At 45.9% G+C, this 24,821-nt stretch overlaps 1 protein-coding gene across 5 annotated transcripts in view; it reads right to left on the bottom strand.

Annotated features, from left to right (window-relative positions):
* Window positions 1-24,821, bottom strand: part of TCF20 (transcription factor 20) — a 125,393-nt gene that overhangs the window by 55,447 nt on the left and 45,125 nt on the right. Inside the window, exon 1 of one of the 5 annotated variants that reach the window (XM_069854543.1) lies at window positions 12,914-12,985. The exons of the other annotated variants lie outside the window; for them this stretch is intronic. The gene's annotated coding sequence lies outside the window, so the exon portion shown is untranslated. Of the gene's footprint in view, window positions 1-12,913; window positions 12,986-24,821 lie in introns of those variants that run through there. 5 annotated transcript variants of the gene reach the window in all.

The raw sequence follows: 24,821 nt of genomic DNA, 5'->3' as shown, positions 1-24,821 counted from the left end.
GTATAATTTCTGTTGTCAAGGTCAAGTTGCTAACCCTCATTCCTCCACGTACACAGTTACTGCTCACACACCCTAGCAATGCCTGGGAACAGACCGATCTTGTTTCAGTTTTGGGGGAACACTGCCCTATCTGCTGCTTTTAAGAGAGGTAAACCAGCTATGCCACAAGCAGATGAACTGACGGATCAAACCTTAGACTACGTTTAAAAGAAACAGACCTAACTTATTTCTCCTACATTCGATGCCTTCTAGAAAGAAAAGAAAAACCATTCTAGGTGTTAGCCTTAGGTGTAATATGGAAGCAAACCAAGAGAGCCAACACTTGAAAAGGTCACCAGTATGTCCGAGCAATTATATCAGCCACTCACTCCTTTCAAAAAGTTGTGGTCAGCCTGAACTGCAAACAGATTCTCTTCATACCTTTATCCCTGTTTCAGATCCTGCTCCATTAAAAGTTACTTTTGCACACCTCAAAGAAAAAGAATTATCGAATCACAGAACCACAGAATGCCCTGAGCTGGAAGGGACCCACAAAGACCATCAATTCCAACTCTGGTCCCTGCACAGGACAACTCCAACACTCACATCACGTGTCTCTGAGGGTGTTGTCCAATTGCTTCTCCAACATTGTCAGACTTGGCACAAGGACTGCTTCCCTGGGGAGATGTTCCAGTGCTCCACCACCCTCTGGGTGAAGAGCCTTTTCCCAATATCCAACCTAAGCCTCCCTGGCGTATATTCCTGCCATTCCCTCAGGTCCTATCATAGGTTGCCAGAAAGAAGAGATCAGCGCCTGCTTCTCCTCCTCCTCCCATTGTGAGGAAACTGTAGACCGTAACGAGGTCTCCCTTTGGTCTCCTCCAGGCTGACCGAAGGCACAGCAGAGTTGGATATCTTATTCACCGCTGCACTCAGATCTGGCAGTCACCAACACACCATAATTTATCCTATCAAAGAAGCCTTACTACACCACTCAAACTTTAAACAGTATACAATTAATATTCATAGGGAGTACCAGAATCTGTTGAAATTGATAACTTGAAGTAGATAAAAGTATCTTGGAAATTATGTAAGAATGGAAGTTAAAACCAGATTATGTTATTGAAAACTGAATTTAAATTCTAGAAAGCATCATGGCATCATGTCTTAAATACACCCACATGTAGTTGTTACATGTGCTTAAGTGTCAAATAATTAATATTAACAACGTCTTGCACATCAGTGCTAATGCTGGTCTTCACATAAAAACTGAATTTTGGTCTGCCCAAGAAAAACTTCATCAAAAGATTCCTCAAATGAGTTCCAATCCACTTGGCCAAGCTTTAACTCGTTTCCATAATCTCACAGAGACACTATGCCTTCTTTATCAAAATGTCTGTACAGCTTTTTAGAAAGTCAGCGTGTATGAGCTTAAATCGAAACAGTTAAGGAGATGTTTCTCAGAGAATGGGTGAAGAACAGATGAGCGTGGCAGAAGGAACACAGCGAGCTTTGTCAGTGGAGAGAGGGGAAGGCTCTGGGGATTATTGTGCTAGATAAGATCTACCTTCACTTATTCCATATATTTCCCTAAGTAGCCACAGGAAAATTTCACTAAGCCTGAGTCACTGAATCTTCCTGCCTCACAGGGGATACGGGAGCAAATACATTCAGAGTAGTCATGGGCTGTAATAAAAGGCACCATTATAAGCAAACAACAGCAAAATAATCAGAGTTTTGTTTGTGGATATTATTTGATTGCTGATTTCTTCATCTACCCTCAAAATACTTTTTCTGAATTATTTTTTTTAAATATTTGGATAATACTATATTAAAAATACCCAACTAGATTTTTTTTTGCAGCTACAAGTCTTTCCTTACTCACTGTGAATAGAAAACCACCTCCAGTTTAGGTCTGCACTTTGAGTGGAAGCACTGTTAAATCCATATTCCTAAACACGAAGAAATAAGAAGTCTTGCAAGAATCAAATTTTGTTGTGAGCTGGTGTTGAAGTTGCAGTGCTATAAACCCATCAATTTCTAAAAACATAACTAATGGTCAAAGTTCAGCAGAATTTTGTCCAATTTGACATATCTGCTTTTATTATTACATCACTAGTTCTCCGTCTCAATGGACGGCACAGATGCACTTCAATAGATTTTTAAAATCCACCAACAGATCGCTGAAAGTTGTCCATCTAAATTTTTACCAGATGCCACTATTTTAATCGGAATACATGCAAACCAGTCAGATTCCATTTTGTCAGAGATTAAAAAGATTTTGGTTTCACATGCAGGGTCAGTCCTCTGTGCGCTAGCTCAAAAGATCCTGGCTCCCTCCACGACGCTAAGGCAGCCATTCATGCAGCAAGCCAGATTGGGGAACTGATAGGGTCGAGAAACAATTACACAAGAGAGAAAAGCCATTTCTGAACTGACAGATCCATTCACTGTATCGTCACACAAACATCTGTACCAGCAAAATGGACACAGCAGGAGCGGCTTAAGTGGTGTGGCTACTGAAGTGCACTTGAAATCAGAAGTCCAGATTTAAAAGGCTCTTCATCTTTATGCAACAGTCAAACGACCCTTCCCACCATCAAAACAAAAATCATACTAAACCCTCAGCTCCTCATTTCTTTTCTCCAAGCTGCAGATGAGCTGACTGCACACCCTAATCCAATTCACCAGCCCTCCAAAAAGTCTGGTAACTCATTTTATGCTGCCTATTGTGAATCAACTTGTGCCTGTATCGCCAATGTCTTCACCCAAGTCAAACGTTGCATCTGCTTCCGCAACACAGCAGCATTCAAGAAACCATTTCAAACACAGCTCCCGACCTGCTCTTCACCACCTCGGACACAGGAGGCAGAAGGTTCAGCAAAGGCATCTCAACTCTCAACCAACATTCACCAACATTCATTTCAAAACTGAAGACAGTGAAAAATAAGCGAATTATTAATTGCAAGAAGGAAAGAAAAAAGTGAGCATGGTTGCCAGGTTCTACCTGTCCAAGCTCCTGTTTCCACTACAGAAATAAATCCTGTGCCACAAATACTCAGAACTACACAGCAGGAAAAAAAATCCAGCACATTATTTTTAATTAACTTCTATAAAGTGTTCATGCTAAGTACTAGCCCCCACCTTTAAAGGCTTAAATGCATTACCTCTTCAGATTGTGACAAGTTACTAAGATGAATACTTAGGTCATACTTAATATTACCTGTAACATGTCTTTTCTATTCAATGCAGTCTACACAATTAAGTCTTTTTATTCTGTTTTACAATGCCTGGTGCAATGAGCCTATAACGAAGACTCCCAGGAACTCGTCAAGGCAAACAAAATAAATTAACACAAAAAATATCTCTATCAGTTATGTGTGCACATTATTACAATGCAGGTTACGCACTGTATGCAAGAATTAAATCCACTGATTAGGATAAAACCATTGTTGAGGACAACACCACCCAGTTATATTACATGCAATAACAATAAAACCAGGTAGAAATATAACATTGATCTACTTAAACTAACAAACTAAAGAACTACATGCAATTGCAGAAAAGCTATACTGAAATTTACATCCTCCAAACTTCTACAGATATTTTTTTGTTCTTTAAAGACAAGAAATCTAGCTACGCACTATACCGCTTCCAAGTTTCACTAGCCAAGGTTATCATTCTGCCTCTCAATTTAGCACTTCATCTCCCTGAAGTGACATAGATTTAAGAGCAATTTGGGTGTGGAAGGTCTGCAAATACTCCTGCTATGGAAGACTTGAGACAAAAATACAGTCAAGGCTATATGATGTTTGCTGATAAAATGATACAGTAAAATAAGGTTTTTCTCAAACGTAAGAAAGAAATGGTTGAAGTTTCTTCAAAGAAAAAAAGAAATTTCCACATTAAATAAACCAACAACTTTTTTTTTCCTCGACATCTCCTTGTCTCCAGCAACCTATAACTTCCAAACATCACTCTCATCACTCCTCCACCCTCTGGGTTCCACAGCATCTGCCTTGTGCTAGAGCCAAAAGTTGAAGCAGATCCATTCCTGCAATGTAAAGTGTTGTCTCCCAAGAGAGACTAACAGGGAGAGTAAGACCAGAGCCACAGGTAACGGAGACAGAAGAAACAGTCTGAGTTAATAAAAAGTAACTCTGTAGGTACATTTAAGTGATTCAACAAAAGGATTACTTCAGTGGCAGCACTATTTTAAGGAGTTCCTCCTACTTTCCCACCCCCAAGATGCTCATTCTCACCCTGGCACTGCAGGTTTTCTTCAGATTTTTTAGACCAGACCTGTCTCCTGAACCATCTCACTGTGCATCACCACCGTAGCTTATACCAACATAAGAAGCAGACGACAGAGAGGAGGCAGCACACTGCAGCGTTGAAGCAAACAGTTGAGAACTCCTTAGGTCTGTACTTTTTTACATTTCTAAGCTTTAGCCTAAAGCACTTAAATTGGTTCACTATCACCTGCTTCCCCATGGAGCCAATGAAAGCCTCCCAGAAAGTCTCTTCCCATGTCAGCTTTATAAGATGATTAATCTTCTAAGACACTTCAGTTAAAAGTCTGAAATTATATGGTATAAACTCAGGCCACCATAACCAACGAACAAGATACCATGCCCCGTTACTTTAAATTGCACACAATTCATTCCATCCCTCTTCATTCTGCTGCTCCAGCCAAAGGCACAGTGGAGGACAACAGCAGTCAGACCACACCACAGATGCAAAATTAACTCTAAAGAGCAGAAGCAGCTCACAGAAGTGAACAAGCTACAACCGTGGATCCTCTCACAGTTGGGATGTAAAGCTTTCTCATCCCCCATCAGATTTCAGCATCACAGTGATAGTGTTGAGCAGTGTTTGAGGTTGTTGACAACAACTGCACAGTTCATAGAATCATAGAATAATTTGGGTTGGATGGGATCTTAAAGGTCATCTTAAAGGTCAGTTCCAACCCCCATGCCGTGGGCAGGGACACCTCCCACCAGACCAGGCTGCCCCAGGCCCCATTTAGATGGTCCACTACTCCTGAGAAACAGCCCCATCATTTTGTTAAACCTGAGTTTCAGCGGTCATTCATCCTGTACACTGAGAAAAAACAAACCCAGAAGACTCCCATCTCTTTCTCCGTCCTGGCTGCCCTCAAGGGGAGGCTAAAGAAAGAGGGATGAACAACATATAATCATTCCATAACACTAATGTACTCCTAGAGTTCCACTACAAGAATATAACGATAAGATGCTGTTTCCTCCCTGGCTCTGCAATAGCCAAATATCCAAGTTAAAACTGCAAAGCCTGCTACCTTGTTTGAGCTGCAAGGGTGACAAAGACAAGTCATTGACTTCTACCTCCAGAATTACTCCAGATTTAATTATTTGTTTTATTAACCAACTGGGCAAAAAGATCTTACTTCTTAGCTTATTTCAGAAGGGCAACACACGGAATTAATCAGGAAAAATTTCTTAGTCTGTGTTTATTCATGAAAGCCCTAATAAACACTACATTTCTGTGGATAAACAAGGAAGTTTATTTTCTAATTCCTTCTCCCACCCACACTTAGGAGCTTCCTGACCCTGTTTCTCATTGGGCCAAAAGACAGGCTTTCCACAGTAAGCTTCATCCAAATTTGTTTGAGTCATCTTTTCCCACCAATTTCAACAGGCTTTTGGTTAGGCTGGAAGTTACCCATATAGTTAACTACTTCCCCTCTCCTTGACCTTTTCGGCAGCTCTATGACATATACACACCCCTCTGGTTTTCCACCTTCCAAATGTACAGCAAATTTTATTTCTGCAAGGCATCAAAACAAGGAAATAAACAAATAAAATATAAAATCACAGAATCGCTTGGCTGGAAAAGACCTTTAAGATCATCGAGTCCAGCCATACCTGTCCGCTACTAAACCATATCCCCAAGCACTTCATCTACTTGTCTTTTAAACACCTCCAGGGATGGTGATTCAACCACCACCCTGGGCAGCCCATGCCAGTACCTGAGAACCCCTTCCGTGAAGAAATTTTTCCTGATGTCTAATCTGGACCTCCCCTGACACAGCTTGAGGTCATTTCCTCTCATCCTGTTGCCTGTCACTAGGAAGGAGAGATCAACATCCACATCACTACAACCTCCTTCCAGGTAGTTGTAGAGAGTGACAAGTCCTCCCCCTCAGCTTCCTTTTCTCCAGGCTAAACATCCCCAGTTCCCTCAGCCGCCTCTCATAAGACTTATTCTCCAGGCCCTTTACCAGCTTCACTGCCCTTCTCTGAACTCGCTCCAGAGCCTCAATGTCCTTCTAGTGAGGGGCCCAAAACTGAACACAGTGTTCAAGGTGCAGCCTCATCAATGCCAAGTACAAAGGGGCAATCACTTCCCTGCTCCTGCCGCCTATGCTGTTTCTCACACAGGCCGAGATGCCACTGGCCTTCTTGGCCACTTGGGCGCACACATAAAAAGTCAAATTTGTATATTCCAATTGCAGGATACTACCATCATTCTGTCAAAGAAAATCCTGTACTCAGTTGAGCAATTCTCAAGAAAGAAAACAGTTTTGTCTCTGACAACTGGAATATGAGAAGACACAAAGATACTAAATGCAGCAAAGTACTCCAGAATAAAAGGGTCCTTTCAAACCAGAAGGTGAAAATCACCACCCTGCTCCCCGCACAAATATGATGCTGACTGAAGTGAGAAGTGCAGAGATGCAGAATACCACGCTGCAGACAACCTCCCTGGGTCATCACCAAAGCCAACCCCCACCACAGCTGGGCAAGCCTTTATGCACTCTCACAGTGAATGGAAGACTAAGAAAGGCAAAGGAAGGATGTTTTTCCATTACTGTGCAGCAATTTGGAGGGAAGGGGGATAACAGGGGCACAGTCCCAGTTTTTCTTCATGCAAAATAAATGGTGTGCTTTGGAGCAACTCTCAGTTATGCTCCCACGACTTCGCTCTCCAGGAGCGCACAAGAGAAATCTCCACTCACCGAGCAATGCCCTGCGATACAAAGACTGCAGATAGAATCTGCTACCACCTTCTGTAATAACTTCACTCAACTCATTTAATTCACTGCCCGCTAAGCCTCTATGATACTTTTCAAGACCAGCCTAAAAGACCATTTTTATGTAGCAATATGCACAGGGTACAGTCAGGATCAAGAATATCAGAAAATCTGATATGCACAACACTTTATGCAAATCTGTTGGAGAAGGGAAACCTCCCCCCTTCCACCTGCACGAAGAGAGAGAGGAAAAACAGTGGCAAACCAAAACGTACACTGTATGACAAAACACTTAACTTCACTGTTTTCTTCCCTTGAATACAAGATGAGAAACAAAAGCAATGTAATACTGATCACGCAGCATTCACTACGTTTATCACAGAACAATTTATGTTGATAAAAAGATCACATATGCAGTTCTCGCTACTCCAAAGTATCTACTCCTAGGGAACACTGATAGACAAACCCAATCTCATAGAAATTCAAATATATCCAGGCATTTGACCAAAGCTAACAGCAAACTGCAGATATCGACTGGAAGCTGATTAACAGCTCTTCATTACGGTGCACAATGGTTTATTCCTTTAGGAATCACAGAATGGTTTGGGGTGGAAAAGACCTTAAAGATCATCCAGTTCCAACCCCCCTGCCATGGGCAGGGACACCTCCCACCAGACGACGCTGCTCAAGGCCCCATCCAACCCAGCCCTGGACACCTCCAGGTATGGGGCAGCCACAGCTTCCCTGGGCAACCTGTGCGAGAGCCTCACTGCCCTCATCGTAAAGAATTTCTTCTTAATGTCTAATCTAAACCTTCTCCCTTCCAATTTAAAGCTATTGCCCCTCACCCTGTCACTCCATGGCCTTGTAAAAAGTCCCTCCCCAGCTTCCCAGGAGCCCCTTCAGGTACTGGAAGGTCACTATAAGGTCTCCTTGGAGCCTTCTCTTCTCCAGCCTGAACCGCCTCAACTCTCTTAGCTTGTCCTCAAAGCGGAGGTGCCCCAGCCCTCCAATCATCTTCATGGCCTCCTCTGGACCCATTCTAACACTTGCATAGCCTTCTTGTGTTGGGGATTCCAAAACTGGACACAGCACTCCAGGCAGGGTCTCATGAGAGTGGAGTAGAGGGCCAGAACCACCTCCCTCTCCCTGCTAGCCATGATTCTGTTGATGTGGCTCAGGATATAGTTGGCCTTCTGGAATAATAGGTGTGACACTTATTTCTCTTTCAGCTGAGAAGTTTCAGGTATGTTTTTCATAGTTGTTATGCTCTAAAGACGGCTTGCAGCCATATACAAGATCACTATCTCTGATAGTAATAGCTTTTAACTGAACTGAAGGTGAAGTGCTAAGAGTCTGCAGTGCATATTTTTACCCAAAAAAGTGCAAGCACAATACTCCAGATACACTGTGTTAAAGCTCCCAGCATAGCAGCTCCCCATACCATTTCTAGCTAAGTACCAAGCTCTTATCAAAACTCATCAGAGGGTTCTGTTTATGACTTCCAATTTACTAGCAATTATATGACTGAGTTCATACTAGTAAAATACTCCAAACTAAATCATCGTACTCTAATACAGAATACATAATGATTCCATATGCAGTTATCAGTACGGACCCAGACACGCCGCGTGCTTACAAAGATGAGATTAAAAAAAGCAAACATTTTCATAGCTTTTTTCCTATTTGTTGCATCACAGCACAGGCAAGAAATACTGGCCTTCTCAAATGGAGAACAGATCAAATCTCAAAGGGACTCAAGCCGGGGCTTTTGGACAAAGAATCTGGTAACACTTTTCTGCTCTTTCAGTATTATCACCAGTTACAAACGCTGTGGCAAAAAGGAGAAACACAAAGAGCACTGGGAAAAGCACATGCATATCCCACTGTCTTCAGGTTTAGCTGACAAGAAAACACTTGTGCTTTCTTCTTTCTTTCTTAACTCTGTTCTTGAGGAACCACCAGGCAAAAGGCAGGGAAAACCCAGGAATTTTACTGCAACATGAATGTCTTGTTGCACCCAGGTTAAAACTGGAAGTTTGACTGCTTGGGCTGTTGTTGACAAATGCCGCACAAACAAGTTCAAGATTTGGTAAAACTCAATTTTCACAAGCTTTTTGTCCTCAAAGGTAAATAAGGAGCATATCAGACTCTAGAACTTTCTGAACTCATCTCCAACAGGGCTTAAGTAAAATTCACTTTGGATCTCACGTCAGCCTCGATTTTTGAGTCATTTGGTTTGGCTATTCTGCCCTCTCCTCCATTTTTAAAACGAAAGGAAACTCATGTACATGAATCCTAGAATAATGTCATTGTTTTTTCTTTTAAATAATTAAGAATTTGACAGAAAGAGAATTACACATTAAGATCCCATTATCAGAATACAACTGCCTCTCCTGTATGATTTTAGAGAAGTACAGGCCTTTGCTTACATCTTGTTTGTCCCCTCCACCAGCAGTATTAAATAGTTTCATGCAAAAAAAAAAATTCTACACAGCATATCCAGACTATCAGAAGTCCAAAAACTAAACCAGAGATTCTTTTTTTCTTGAGAAAAACCTCACCAAAAACAGTCAAGTAAAAACACCTTTTACTATCAGACTGCACTTGAGTTACTTGAATAGGAAGAGTTGATTGGTCTCAGTCCAGTCTCCACCAACAAATCGGCCTCTCAGCTGGCTCTTCAGAAACTGTCATCCATAACCTTTCCTGTCTCAGAGGCCAATCGCAGGATTAAGTAACACAACTACACACACAGCCAGTTAAGGTACACACTGAAGCCTGAGAAGCCAGCGCTGCCAACATTTCTACATCTTTGAAAGTTACAACTCTGGTTCCAAGAACATTAGTCTAATACCCTTCATGAGTATAAAATACAATTGAACAGGGTATGACAAAATGGACACATCTTTTAATTATAAAGCAGCAACACCCAAACGGAAACCTGGGATACCCCGTGTCAAAAGACAAAATATGCATAAGACAGCTACAAACCCTATACCCTTATCTCAGATTATAGGGAAGCCAAGCGAGCAGCATGAAATTATTCAGGTTTATTACATATTATGCCCCTCATTCCAGATCGCCACCTGCGAAGCTGGTAGAGAAGCAACAGGAACCGTGCAGCACAATTCCTACGAAGGGACCCTTCTCAGAGCAGCCGTATTGCCATTTTGCTGTGCTGCATGGGTGGCTTAGTTAAACATGACCTAAAAAGGAAGGGAGAAAGGGGGTATGCAGTAATTTTCTTTCTAACATTGTACAAAGAGCCCAAAAGGATTCTTTGCACACATTTCCACAACAGGAAGGGAGGAGGAGGGCAGGTGGGACACATGACCCAAACCCTACACATTTTGCTCTTTTTTTCTACAGATTTTATATATGTATCAACCACAGACAGGACAATATTAAGAACGGTTTTAACTTATACTGCTTTAACTCTTCAAATTTAATCTGAATAACCTTTAAAACGTAGTAAAGAAGAGGTTACTGTCTCCCTAGTTCTTCAGCTGAAGGTTAAGGAAACTTCTTCTGACAATAAAGAGGGGTTTCTTTTACAACTACTACACAAACAAATTTTCTGTTTCATCTGAATAACCTTCAGGCACTATTTATGCCTTACAGAAACAGATTTACTACTTTAACAAAAATTCACCCCGAGCTCTCTTTACAAAGCATTAGTAACTAAGAAAAGGCCCAGAAAAAAAAACCAAAACCCAACAGAAAATTCCTGGCCTCCTGTTAAAGACAGACACAACCAAGCTGCTCCTAGTGCTTTCATATAGTGAACCATGCTTAACCTGCCCCAGGCTGCAAAGGTATATTAAAAGCATGCACTTCAGCAAAAATGCAGGTTTCATCAATCCCAAAGCCTCAGAAATGTGATTTAGAGATCAAAGCCCAAATTGCATCAAAACACATGCTATTCTGCTAGAAAGAACACCAACAGATTTATTTAAAGTTAAGTAGTCTGAAGAATCCCAAACTCGCAATAAGGTCCAAAAACCTCCCCGACACATTTTAATCTATTAATACAAGACCCAAAAGCTATCAGCTTGTCTGAGGTCATTCTCAAAACTATAAGCAATGAAAATGTACAGTAGCAAGCCATATTTTTTATATAAAAGGTGTTGTCATACTCCCACTCGGAAAGCATAGTGGCTTGCTTGCTAATTTAACCAGAAAACACAAAACTATGCATTTCATGTACCAGCAATTTACAGAAATGAGCAGACACTATTCTGCCCTCCTTATAACATTAATAAAGTTGAAGACACAGATGACTACATCAATAAATCTTTCCGCAGTACGCCAATGCAACTGCCTTTCTGTATGCTAACAGAACCTAATGCAGAGACAACAGATTAAAAAAGAAAAAAGCAACTCAAGATAAAATAAACTGATATGGAAACCTATTTAAAAACATAGTTCTAAGAAAAAAAAACCTTAACATTTCAGCCACATGAAAACTATTACTATGAAGTAAAAATATTAAGTAACATTTATCCCACGTGCTTAAGCAAATGGACTTAGTTCTGTTACACAATACCCATCCACAAACCTCAGAAACCAAAGTTACCTGACCAAAAAGCAGTCTAGAAAATAGGTGCAAAAAAAGCCTCCTGGCTCCTCCTGAATTGAATTCAACTGATAAACTTTTGCCCAGAGGCTGCTGCATGTCCACCACTCAGCCGCCTTATTGTTCTACAGAGACCGAGTAAAGCTGAGCCAACTGCTACACCCGCACCCCTATTGATCAGGAAGGATGCTAAAAATCAAACGCTCCAAAAAAAATTACCCATGGATGAGTCAACAGATGGCAACAACTGATACAGATGCAAAGAGCTTTCAAAATGCTAATCTAAACACAGAAAGCTCTGAAACTGATCCTCAATCCCCTCACAGGTATCTTTCCTTTTGTTTCCAAAGGAGGACTGGGGAAAAAATGGAAACAGTGCAGGAAACAGCTCTGCAATTTAATCAAATCGCCTGCCCTTTTAGCGAAGGGGGAAACGTTACGGGTAAGACAGCATAAAGACAGGAATAAAAGCGTCCTGATGGCTCAAATGTACCCGCAGAGACAATCACTTGTTGATTCACACACAAATGCGCTCCTGCTTTTAACCTAATAACAGAGTCCCGGTACCATTAGAAAGCTCGGATCCACAGGTTAAAACCCCGAGGTTATGTAACTGTCTCTTATTCCTTCGTTGAAGGAAAAGAAAAATAACTTCCAATCGCAGTTCTAAACATAACTTCCAGCCAAGCACACACCATCAACAAAAGGCAACCTGGTCATCGCAGCGACCCGAATTACCTCTGCAAAACAAACAGGTTTAACCCCCCAGGGAGGAAAACCAGACCAGGGAAACCAAAACAGCCTCCAACCCGTCCCCCCTTGGCATGGAAGCCCCGACCCCCACGGGAACCTCACAATCCTTGCACAACAGCCCTGCCCCCGGCACCGGCGGTGGCGGAATTGGATCATCTTTAAGGTCCCTTCCAACCCCAGCCATCCTGGGCTTCCTCTGGGCTCGGGAATCAGGCTGGCACCTCGCCACGAGTGAGAGGCAAACGCATTTTTTTTCTTTAAGGAAGAGAAAAAAACCCAAACACACCGAATAAAACCAAGGCAGAGTTAAACGCGACAGGAAGGGAACTTCCCAGCCCCTTCCTAGTACTCAAACCGAAGAGACCCCTCCACCCCCTCCCCCACCTTACCTGCGCCCCCTGAGCACCCCTCCCCCTCCTCCCCCCAACCTGTGCACCCCCCACCTCTCTCTCCCCTCCCCTGCGTACCCCCCGACCTCTGCGCCCCCCCACACCTCTCCCCCCCTCATCTGTGCGCCTCCCCCCACCTCTCTCCCCTCACCTGTTCACCCCCATCCCTCCCTCCCCCCCCTTCCCCGCCCCCCCCCTCACCTGCTCTCCCCTCCCTCCTCCCCCTCTGCCCCCCCCGGCGGGAGGGGGGGGGGGGGGGGGTTCGCTCAGCGCGGCGCGCGGCGGGGCGGGGGGGGCTCCGCGGCGCGCGCGCCTCGCTCCATCCTCCCGCCCCCCCGCCCTCGCGCTCACACTCACGCGCGCGCGCGCGCACACCGGCGGACAGGAAATAACACGGGGGGGAAGCGGGGGGGGGGGGGGGGAAGAGAGCGGGGGGGTCAGCTGACCCCGCGCCAGCCAATGGCGGCGGGCGCTGGGGGGAGTCGGCGCGCGCCAGCGGGGACGGCGCGAGAGGCGGCGGCGGCGGGTCCCGGCCGGGCGAGGGGAGGGAGCGGCGCGTGCGCGCGCCCGCCCGCCCGGGAACAGGCCGGTGTCTGCGCGCGCGCGCGCGGAGCGACGGCGGAGAGAGACGCCCCTGCCGGCCGCCCAACGCCCGCCCGCTTAAAGGGGCCGCGGAGGAAAGGGGAGGGAGGGGAGAGGGAGAGGAGAGGGGAGGGAGGGGAGGGGAGAGGGGAGGGACGGGAGGGGAGAGGGGAGGGAGAGGGAGGGGGGAGGAGAGGAGAGGGGAAGAGGAGAGGAGAGGAGAGGAGAGGAGAGGAGAGGAGAGGAGAGGAGAGGAGAGGAGAGGAGAGGAGAGGAGAGGAGAGGAGAGGAGAGGAGAGGAGAGGAGAGGAGAGGAGAGGAGGGGAAGAGGAGGGGAGGAGAGGGGAAGAGGAGAGGGGGAGAGGGGAAGAGGAGAGGAGAGGGGGAGAGGAGAGGAGGAGGAGAGGGAGAAGGAGAGGAGGAGGAAAGGGAAAAGGAGAGGACAGGGAGAGGGAGGAGGAGGAGAGCGGAGAGGGAGGAGGAGAGAGGAGAGGGAGGAGGAAGAAAGGAGAGGAGGAGGAGGGGAGAGAGGAGGAGAGGGAGAAGGAGAGGAGGAAGAAAGGGAAAAGGAGAGGACAGGGAGAGGGAGGAGGAGGAGGGGAGAGAGGAGGAGAGGGAGAAGGAGAGGAGGAAGAAAGGGAAAAGGAGAGGACAGGGAGAGGGAGGAGGAGAGAAGCCTGGTACCCCACCCCCGGGCCCCTCGGGGTGGGAAGTGAGCAGGGCGGTTTCCATTGCGATCGGCTCATACATCAATCCCTCCCCAGACCCCGGGGGCTATCTTAAGATCGGGACTGATCCTGTTCAGCCGCTTCTCCAGGCAGGCAGGAAGCACAGGAAGCTCCCAGCCCAGAGCCACAGGCCAGGGCTGGAACTGGAGTTGCGGTGGGAAACACCACAGATAATCCGAGCCTGCCCCAGTGCCCCGAATCCCAGAGCCAAGCATCCCTGGTTGTGCTTCCACGCTGGAGAAACAATTGTGCTTTTCCTAAGAATACCCACCAGTTAGGGGTTTAATTCTTGAGCGCAAGGGGGCAAGGAAACCAGTGGAAGGGGCAGCTGCAAGCAAGCGTGGCAGCGCCTGTCAAAGCGTCGTCTCCTTCATTTGAGCCTGTGGAAGAAGCTCAGTACAACACCACAGGTTCCTCCATCTGCCACTGGAGCATCTCGTGTGAGAATGCACGAGGCTGGCAGCCAGAGAAGCTCCCAGCGCTAGGCAGGCAAAGCTCGAGCATCACTTAAAACCTGCTTCGCCAGGAACTTTGCTGAAACTGTCATATCTGCTCCATAACTGTCCTGTGTCCCAGGTTTTGTTCCTCAGCCCCTCAGCAAGCGCCATCTCCCGTGAGCAAGCCTTTTTCCAGGAGAAGGTCCATGTTTACGACTCATCCCAAAACGCAATGAACTGCTTAGGAGGACTGCCTTGTAAGCACAGCCAGTTGACAACTTCACTGATGGCTCCCCCGCAGGTGACTTGCTCTTCATGAAAAATAAATACAAAACACCACATCTTGCGCCGTGCATTATCTGTCAAAAATAATTCGGAGGCTGGCTGAAATTCCACCTAGATAAGACTGAAATGACAGCAATAGTCTGGGGGAAAAAAAAGGAGCAGACAACAGTTGGATGTGCTCCTACCATTTTTTTTTTCAGATTAACAATTCACGGGTGTCGTGGACTCCCCAGCTGCCAGCCGGGCAACGACTTGCCTGCTCCTTCACTCTGCTTTGGACTTGAGAGACATACACGACGGCTCCTTTTGGAGGCGAGCCTTCTGCACCGATCTACACCTTCTCTCCTTCAGATGAGATTCCTGCGATGTGCTCCACACCAGCTCTCTGGGAGCTGCAGCTGGAGCGCACAGGCGCTTACGCTGTGCTTTTCCTCACGCAGCACAGGACACCCTGGCTCCCCGCAGCAGTTGTTGCCCATTTGCAAGCAGCATTTGAGGCACTTCACTTAAGCGAGGTGGAGGTCATCGCTTCGTCGCCTGAAGAAAAGGCATGTTCACCGTGACAGACTGTGAGGTTGTTGTAGTCACAAACAGCCTTAATCTTGTTGACTGCTAAGGCAGCTAAGAGCTTGGTCAGAGCAGCATTCCCTCTGGGGATCCGGGACTGTGATAAAAGCCATAATGGGGTGGGGGATAAGGGGTTTATAATTTGATTTTCCATTGTCCATTTTCTGATTTTGAAGTGAGACGTCAGTGAGCTCAATCCTTTATGTAGATTTATAAGGTAGGAGTTCCCAGAGTGCTCTACCTGAAGTTAAACTTTAAACTTACCTTACGGTAAAACCCTTTTGTATATACAAGTACATTAGAACCTGGCTTTATCTATGTAAGCTCCATATATTGAGGTATTTTTTACCTAATATCCAAAATGAAATTGCAGCATAAATAGAAAAGGTCTTGTAAAATGCTCAAAAAGGCTCTGTAAAACTATAAGGACAGCTACCATTCACAGGTCAAACATTTCTCAAAGGACCCAAAGTAAGTGAATTTGCATACTTAAATACCTAGATCTCTGGTCTGCTGCGCAGCAGCATCTCCCATCTCCACTAATGACTGCTTCTAGGTGTTATAAGGCAAGTACAGGAGGAGTCGCTTAGACTATTTTAAAGATCAAAACTATATGGCTGATTTTAAAGGATGAAATGAAGTTCAAAAGAAACGTGGCCAGCTGGGAGAGGGAGGCAATCCTCCCCCTCTACTCTGCTCTCATTAGACCCCCCACCTGGAGCACTGTGTGCAGTTCTGGAATCCCCAACACAAGAAGGATATGGAACTATTGGAACGGGTCCAAGGAGGCCACAAAGATGATCAGAGGGCTGCTATGAGGGCAGGCTGAGAGAGCTGGGGTTGTTTAGCCCAGAGAAGAGAAGGCTCTGGGGAGACCTTACAGCAGCTTCCAGTACCTAAAGGGGCTACAAGAAAGCAGTGAAGGGACTTTTTACAAGGGCATGGAGTGACAGGATGAGGGGGAATGGCTTCAAATCAGAAGGGAGAAGGTTTAGATTAGACATTAGGAAGAAATTCTTCACTATGAGAGTGGTGAGGCACTGGCACAGGTTGCCCAGGGAAGCTGTGGCTGCCCCATCCCTGGAGGTGTTCAAGGCCAGGCTGGATGGGGCTTGGGCAACCTGGTTTGGTGGGAGGTGTCCCTGCCCAGGGCAGGGGGTTGGAATTAAATGATCTTTATGGTCTTTTCCAACACAAACCATTCTATGATTCTATAAGTTTAAAATGCAGCAGCTACAGGCAAATGCCACCCTATTGCCAACTGTTGCACCACAGCAGGTATCACTGGAAACACACAGGGTCATTCCAAGCACCAAATGAAAACAAAGTAAACAAACTATTCTATGAGTCTATGAAAGTAATGAAAACTCTATTAGTTAAATATCAGAAGAGCAGAGACGTCAAATCCTCTGCAGCTTTTGAAGCGATGTATCAGGCTTTAACCTACAACCCCACTGAGCTTAATGTAGAATTTAATTCTCTCAGAAGCTAATTTTTGGCTGTCTGCAGACTCCGGATGAAAAACCACTGTCATTAGTATACCTTGTTCACATCACCGAGTTTTTCTTTGCCACTGAACATTTCGCTTTCTTTCCAGAAGAAAGAAATTAAACCTTCTGACTTCGCTGTGCCGTGACAGGTACTTGACCACCATCAGTTACAGAAAAAAGATTTGTTATAAATAAAACACCATTAGGACTGATGAAGAAAGCAACCCCACCGTGCTACTATGGCTCTGATCCTGCAAACACAGTATCAGGGTGGGAATCTAACACAAGCAATTCTGGTTCAGGCTAAAGTCATCAATAGTATCTATACGCACTCTTAAAGCAACTTAAAAAGCAAAGCACCCTTCAATTCTGAAAAGAGGGGGAAAAAAAGCCCAGGATTTAAGGCCAAAAATGGTTATTTCCAAAAAAAACCACCCGACCTTAAAGGATTGATTTTAAAATCAATGCAACAAACTAAACAGGTTTGCATGTAAATTTCCAGCAAATACATTCCATCGTCAGAGAGTAAATGCTCTAAATGGAGCAGATGCGCCACACCATAGTCATAAGAAAGATTGAAGCCTCTGCTTTTAGTGCTCAGCCATAACTGTACAGAGCCACCACAGTCCTACCACGACAGAAACCTTCCAAATCCAACCTGTTTCCTCCCAGACACCCTCCGCCCACTTCCTAGTCAAAGTGCTTCTGAGGACAGAGGCTCAAAGAAGGCAGAGTCAGGCAGGAATACAGCTTCAAGACTCGGAACCCTCCTCTGCGATGGAAGGGGGATTCTGGGCAAAATGAAGCCTCCTGCATAGCCCTCGGGGTCGGTGCCACTGGTCCTGCCAGTGCTGCTGTCACAGCACACTCACACGCAATGCTGACTCTTTTACTGCACGTGGACTCTGCAATGACAAAAGCAAACATTTCCCCTGCCCCTCCCCAGTTATGCTTAAATGTAAGGCTTACCTCGCACCCCTCTTCCCCTCTCCCACAGATCCCAGCGAAAAAAGGTCCTCCTGACCCCGAGAGGGCTGACAAATGGAGATGGAGAGCATCCTCCTGCCTGTGAGGTCACCACTTCTGATCTAGCTGTAATTCAGTAATTACTCAGTTCGTGCGGCTCTCCAGAAGGACACATGAGCAGCTTGCAGGGAAACAGGATGACACCATCCCTGACCTCAACCACCTCCCGTCTTCATGCACCCTCTGCCTGGAAGGGGAGAGGATGGCAAGCGATGCAGCTCAGGGGATCAAGAACAAATTTGCAGGTAGCATACGCCAAAAAGACTCCGAGCACCCAAGGGTTTGTTAGAGGAAGGAGGATTTCTGAAGGCAGCTGGTGGAGTCCTCCGAGAAATTCTTCTTCTTTACAAAAGGTTTCATTGCCAATGAAAAGCCCTGAACTAGCAGCACCAGGAGGCTGAAGTCTCTGCGGAGTCAGGCACGCAGATTTCTCACAGGCACGGCACCTGTCCCCTCAAAGTATCACTCCTATCCTAATCCCCTCCCCTGTTACACAATTTCATGTCACGCACAGGCTCGCCACTGCATTTTCACAGCTTTCATCTGGAGGCACTCGGATGCTATGGGAATGGGCATTAGAGACTAGCTTGAAGATAGCTAATACAAAAGATGACAGCAAGATTGGGCACCTACAGGTCATGCAGCCGGGGACTGAAACTTATATTCACAGTGGGACAGCTACATCTTTAAGCAAGTGTAAAGCAAGGGCAGCTGCCCTGATTCTCTTTCTCCAAGAAAGACATCAGCGTGGCTGCATTCATTAACATTTCTTACCTCTCTTCCCACCCAGCCCCAGGATTTCCCATACCTTCCTCCTGTTTCTTTTACATTTAGTTCAGATGAAAAGTATTACGTCTGACCCTACACAAGGGAAAAGCGGCATCAGACGTCTCCCAAGGAACTGCAGCAAAGACAGGGAGGACTCTCCCCTCATGAATTCAGCAATATTGAACTTTTCCCCTTTAGACAGCTGAAAGCTCTTGCATTTTAGACGAGCACAGATTCTCAGCCTGCTGACTACCATGTCTGGGGTGTGTCGTTAGGAAGCGGCTCTCCTCCAGATATCAGCAGCCGTTGTGGTTTGAGCTAAAGTAGAACCAGATTTTTAACTTTTCAGCTATGTCTCGTCTAAATAACTTCATTTTCTGAAAGTTAACAGTATGCTTCTCAGACAGTGTTCATCTAGCAGTGATAACACAGCACACTGGGACGGAGAAAGACCAATGCTTGCACTTATTCTGAGAGAAACCACCAGGGCCATCCTTGAGCTGGTGGATGTTGTAAGTCAAAGAGGCAAAAAAGGTTGCTCCTGCGGGGAGGGGCAGACAGGACAGGTGACCATATCCGTCCCATATACATCATACTCGGAATAAAACTGAGAGATCACAAGGATCTCGCTCTCTTCTTTGATGGCTGACATCCAATGAGGACCCTGTCTGTCTGTCTGCTCCTGCTCCTGGATCCACATGTTCCTGGATCCACACGTTCCTGAATCCAGTTCCTGAGCCCAGCTCCCTCCTAACCTCAGACCTTTTCCCTCCCACCTACTCTGTATCATTTGTTGTGACATCGTCCGTCATTGAGGGGTGAGGGCATGACTTCACACATTTGTATATATTTTATTATTTCTCTTAATAATAATTCATTAAAACTGTAATTTTACTTTCCAACCCACAAACCCACGTGTCTTTTTCCTCTCACTTCCCTTTTCCCTTTCCCTGCGAGTAGGGGAAGGGAACTGGAAGCCCAACTGTTCAGTTTTAGCTACAGAAATTGGCCAGGCTGGGGCTAAACCGTGACAGAAGCATCTCCATAAGCCACAGTGTTAAGTCCTACAGCCCAATTCCTGCAACAGAGCCACAATTGGATTAAAAGACTTTGGAGTATCTCAAAGGATGAAAAATGATAAAGCAACTGACGGTAGGTAGCGTGAATCATAGCAAGAGAAAAATTCCATCACCTATATGGGAGACAATTCTGTTCCATGTTTAATATTGTAACACTTCTGTCTTCTCACCTTCCTGTTAACAGTGAGTTGATTCATGAAAAGATCTTTGTACCTTAAGACCTGCTCAGCCTTCTTCTGCTTCTTTCTTTTACCTCCTGCCAAAAAGCTGCTTATGGCAGAATCAGTTACCGCGATTGTGATGCTGCAGACAAAAGAATCTGAGTCCAGTAAAAAAAAAAGCAAGAAACAACAGAAGCTGGACTTTTGAGGAAAAGTGGATCGCATTTCCATGCACATGTCCAAAGTAATAAAGGTGGAAACTGAAATAGAAAGCCACACAAATACGATTCTCTAGCAAGACTGTCTCCAACAAGGCAGAAAAGGCCATCGATAAATCTTCATTACCTGAACTGCTAAACATATCTAAATAAAAGGAGAAATTCAAATATTAGAAGAAGTCATCTTTTAAAATGGTCTCACATAAAACCAACTCTGCCTTGCCTGAACACGTTTTACAGAAAGGGATTTTTTTTCTTCCCGTTTTACTCCTGCTGCCCTTTTACAGAGGTTTCATTCGCTGGGGTTTTTTTCTCCTGCCTACAGGCAAGTGGGAATTTCCAGGCTTAACAAGCTTAAATCCCCATGACATATAGTCCCAAATTTTAGAGGCAACTACGATTTTGATTCTTACTTTGCTCCCTGTTGGTTTCCTCCCTGGTGCACGCAATGGCTGTCTTGAATCTCAGCGGTTCCAACAGGAATTAAAAAAAGAGGTCCCTGAAGGAACAGCGTTAGTTCTTCCAGTCACCTTGCTGCTACCGTGCTCCAGAATTCAGGCTCATGAAACACCACATGAGAAGGGCTTCTGGCAGGAGGCAGAGTGCATCGGACTGGACCAAAACCAAGAGGTCTTCTACATTCATCTGATAAGGCGGCTGTATTTATACTGGGTAGTTGTAATCCAAGGGTCCACTGAAGATGCACGTTGCATGAAATCTCATTAACTTCTTGTCACAGAAATCGACTTCTGCTCTTTCTGTCACGTGTAGTGATGTTCTCTGGTCCCGATTCATCAGAGAGATCGGTTTATTAAAAATATTTTTAAGGTTCCACCATAGTGTACTTATAGATCTCCTATTGCTAACAAAATATGAGGGAAAAAAATCCTACTTCAAACATAACTGCTTTAATTACTTTGTATCTTGAGACTCATAAAAGTACATTCAATGCTCAAAGCCTCTAATTCTACATTTCAAAAGACATTAATGTCTTATTTTAGTGCCCTGCATTACTTTAAAGTTGCACTCAAATCTGAGTCAGGATAGGGCACACGAGAACATACAGAACTTACAGCTTTCAACACAACATATTCAACCATTTATGAGCACTACCTACACGTCTGGGGGTGAGGGAAAGAAACGTATGTTCATTCAAGACACCTAACCTAAGCGATGACAATGCCTTAGAAGGGAGTTGAGGTAGGGGTAACTGTCCTTGGTCAAGAAAATCAGCATTTAATTTTGTAAAGTCTGTACAGACCTATCTTCAGGTCCAAGGTGTGTAGTAAAATCTTAAGTAACTTGTTTCTGCTTCAGATTCAAGGGACCCTTCCAGTTGCCTACTGAAGTTCTGCTTCAGACTACTAAAATCTCTGCTTACATATCAGTGTTTTCATCGTTCCTCTTGAAGAATTATCTTCTGCAGCTGGAAACCCTGCTTGCACTCACATTTGTCCTGAGAGGTGATTAAGGACTGAAGGCCCTTCATTTAACAATCCAGTAAACACGTTCAGAGTAAGTAATTAGACCTAACCAAAATACCGTCAGTTCCATGAGGGCTCTGAAAATAATGTAGGCACTTCTTAGGATATCACAAGCAAGCACAGAAGAAAGACCAGAAGCCTCAACAAGCACGATTCACATCAACCTATCAACTGCATAAGTCTCTCCACTGGTTTTAGCCAGTTTTAGAAACAGTCTGAACCCACGACTAAGAAAACAAGGTAACCTAACACAAAGACCTTCAGGAGGAACAACAGCACCCGGGCAGGCTGTAGCCCTCAAGGTGGTCCCCTAAAAACCTTGGCTGAACCCAGGTCTCATGAAGAGACACCGCTTACGTTGGCGGACAGTAAACATTCTACCAGGGGTGGAATTTCACATTCCCTGGGATACCTGCCTACAGCTCAGGGATCCCCTGTTGGGGCCAAGCCTTCCCACGGCAGAGAGCGAAGGGCAACATAAAAGACAACTACTCTTCTTCGAAACCAGCAGTGCTTCAAACTCTTATAGCGTGATTCATTCCACAGGCTGAAGATCGAGGTGTCGGCTTACTTCTAATATTGATGAGAAAGGGTAGTCACCCTATTATAGTCACCTATAATCAGCCAGCATTATCTCATTTCAAGAAACAGAAAGTCAGCAGTCAGCCTTAGGTGGTAAGTAGGGGGATTCCTTAGCAGTTCCCTTCACTGAGATTGAAGAGAAGTTTAAAAAAAAAAAAAAGCAGTGGTGGTTACAAGAAAAGGAATATCTTAAGAGAGAGGTGGGGACACACACTAATTAACATTTTCAGCTCGTTCCCCTTTCACCACTGCCTGGAAATTCTCCTCTGATGGAAGCATCGCCTGCCTAGGGCTTTCTGAGAGACCCTTGCAGATCCTCACTGATTACTTCCCCTGCTCAGGGAGACAGACTGTCCTTTACCCTAAATGCTTTTATCCTCTTGATGAGGTCTCTTACACAGCTGGATCCTGCCTCATTCTCCCAGTGCAATCTCTGAGCCTGAGAGAAGACACCTGGGGACCTTCCACTTTGCTTAGGAAAGAGATTTAATCCTTTCATATCTTCGCATGGGGCTGAAGTGATGCATGCTTCCCCTCCTTTCCCGAACACCTATGGTTACAGTCCTGGGAAACGGATGTCCCCAGCTAAAGAGAAATCAAAGAAAAGGGGTTTCTCCACTGTTTTCTGCCCTTTCAGGAGTCATTTAAGAGCAGGTGGAGATAAAGAACTGAGGAAAATCTCGTAGGGGACAATCCTGTTGTACCCAGACAAGATGATGAGGCTTAAAATCTCTCTTGTATCTAATCTTAGCTATATCATGTCCCCGACATCCTCTGCCCTCAGTTTTGCAGGGTGCCTTTCGTTCCTCGCCCTTCACTTCCCAGGCTCACACGCAGTGTCCACTTCTGCCCTCCCCAGGGCCAGCTATCTGAAGAAGGACCCCTCGATGGGTCATTTGACTTAATCTTCCAAGGGAGCCGTGGGGCGATTCCAGGCTTTGCTTCCAGCCACGCTGGGTCGTGACTGAGACAAGCCAACAGACAGCATTCCACACAACGATTTTTATCTTCAAAGCACTTTACGAACTAACAAATCCTTACTTCCCCTCTGAGAGAAGAAGATAAAAAAAACCCCAAACCATAAACATCACCACCGTGATGGAGGAGAGATGCAAATAACCCTGAAAGTCCTTTCATGTCAGAGCAGGGGTAGCGGAGAGGAGTCCTGCTGTGCAGCAGGGCTTCGAGTTTGGGGTTTTTTGTGGTCGTTTTGGCATCTGCGCCAAAGCCCTGGCTTTGAATCCTGTTGGAGATCACTACGGATGGAACAGTAGGACAGAAGCTGTGGAGCCGTGGCCAGGGCCGCGGAGCTGGGGGTCTGAGAAGCAGGCAGCAGTACGCGGGTGTCTTCCAAGAATCCACTTGCCTGTTCAGACTGCAAAAGTGCTGCACGATTAATTATACATCTGCGCTACAAGAGATCAGCTCGGTAACTGCAGGGGGTGCTATTCATCAGCCTTGAAATGCATTGGCAGAGGACAGCCAGGGTCCAGCAGCTGAAATAAAGAAATAAATAACTACAAAAGCAGGATGCGCTCTGGGTCGTTAGGAGTGAAGTGCAGCAGTGGGACCCAAGTGACCCGGGAGCAGAGAGGAGCCTGGTGCCACAGCCGGTCAGGACGCGACGCTTTGCCCATGAGCTTTGCCCACAAGCTTTGCCAACTGGATTGGCGGAGAAGCCACTGGTCATCTGGTGTCATCGGGGTGTCATCAGGGTGAGGTGCGTAGGCAGAGCTGGGGCAGCAAGGAGCCTGCCCGACACCTGCGTGCACTTTTCCTTCCTCAGCCCTCCCCTTTTGAGGACGCAACAAAACATCACGCTCCCAGCAGTGAGAGTCCGGTCTCAAGTGGCGTCACCGCAGGGGCAAATTCAGAAGGACCCCCTTTCCCTCATCCCTTCCTTTTGAAGCCCCCCTTTTCCCGGAGCAGGCATTTAGCAAGTACAAACGCACCACAACATCAGGCATCCTTCCACTGTCACTCTCCACTATCCTTCCTCCTCCAGACACACACGCTAACACAAAATGACGGCTTCCTCAGCAGACTGAATGAGCAAAGCCCTCGCGCCAATCCTTAATTGTCTGAGCTTTACTCTCTCACTCCAGTTATATTATATCACAAAACTCAAAGCAGCCCACCCACTGCCCCAGTCTTTGTCCAAAATCTCAAGTGAACGGTAAATTGGGCACAGGAAAAAAACAAAATTGCTGAAGAAGAAAGGAGGGACAAGCAACCCCCCCTTTTTCCTCCTCCTCTCCTTTTTCTTTTCCTTCTCCCCCCCTTTTTTCCTCCCCCCCCCCTTTTTTTTTGGAGGCTGCTCTTTGCTGGTGCACCCACACCGCTATTGTGCAGCTGCCAGTTAAAAATCCAACAACAATCCCCCCCCCAAAAAAAAGATGGAGATATTAAAGCAGAAGTGACACCCCGGAGCCCTTGAGACGGTGACCCCGGGGTCTTGCTGTCCCCATCCCTCCTGCAGAGCCTGACTTGGTGGGGGGGGGAATAGAAAAAAGCCAACCCCGCAGCCAAAAGCAAAGCCAAGCAGGGATGCAGGGGGAAGGGAGGAGAGGGGAAGGGAGGAGAGGGGAGGGAGAGGGGGGACCCACCCTCGCACAGCCAGAGGCACAAGCGCCGCTGCCCCCCCGGGTCCCCCCGTTGGCGTCACGGGGCGGGGTGGCCGCTGCGGGGCAACCTGGCAACTT

The sequence above is a fragment of the Phaenicophaeus curvirostris genome, chromosome 1 (genome assembly GCF_032191515.1).
Source record: "Phaenicophaeus curvirostris isolate KB17595 chromosome 1, BPBGC_Pcur_1.0, whole genome shotgun sequence".
Classification (NCBI taxonomy): domain Eukaryota; kingdom Metazoa; phylum Chordata; class Aves; order Cuculiformes; family Cuculidae; genus Phaenicophaeus; species Phaenicophaeus curvirostris.
This window is presented reverse-complemented; position numbering and strand designations above follow the sequence as displayed.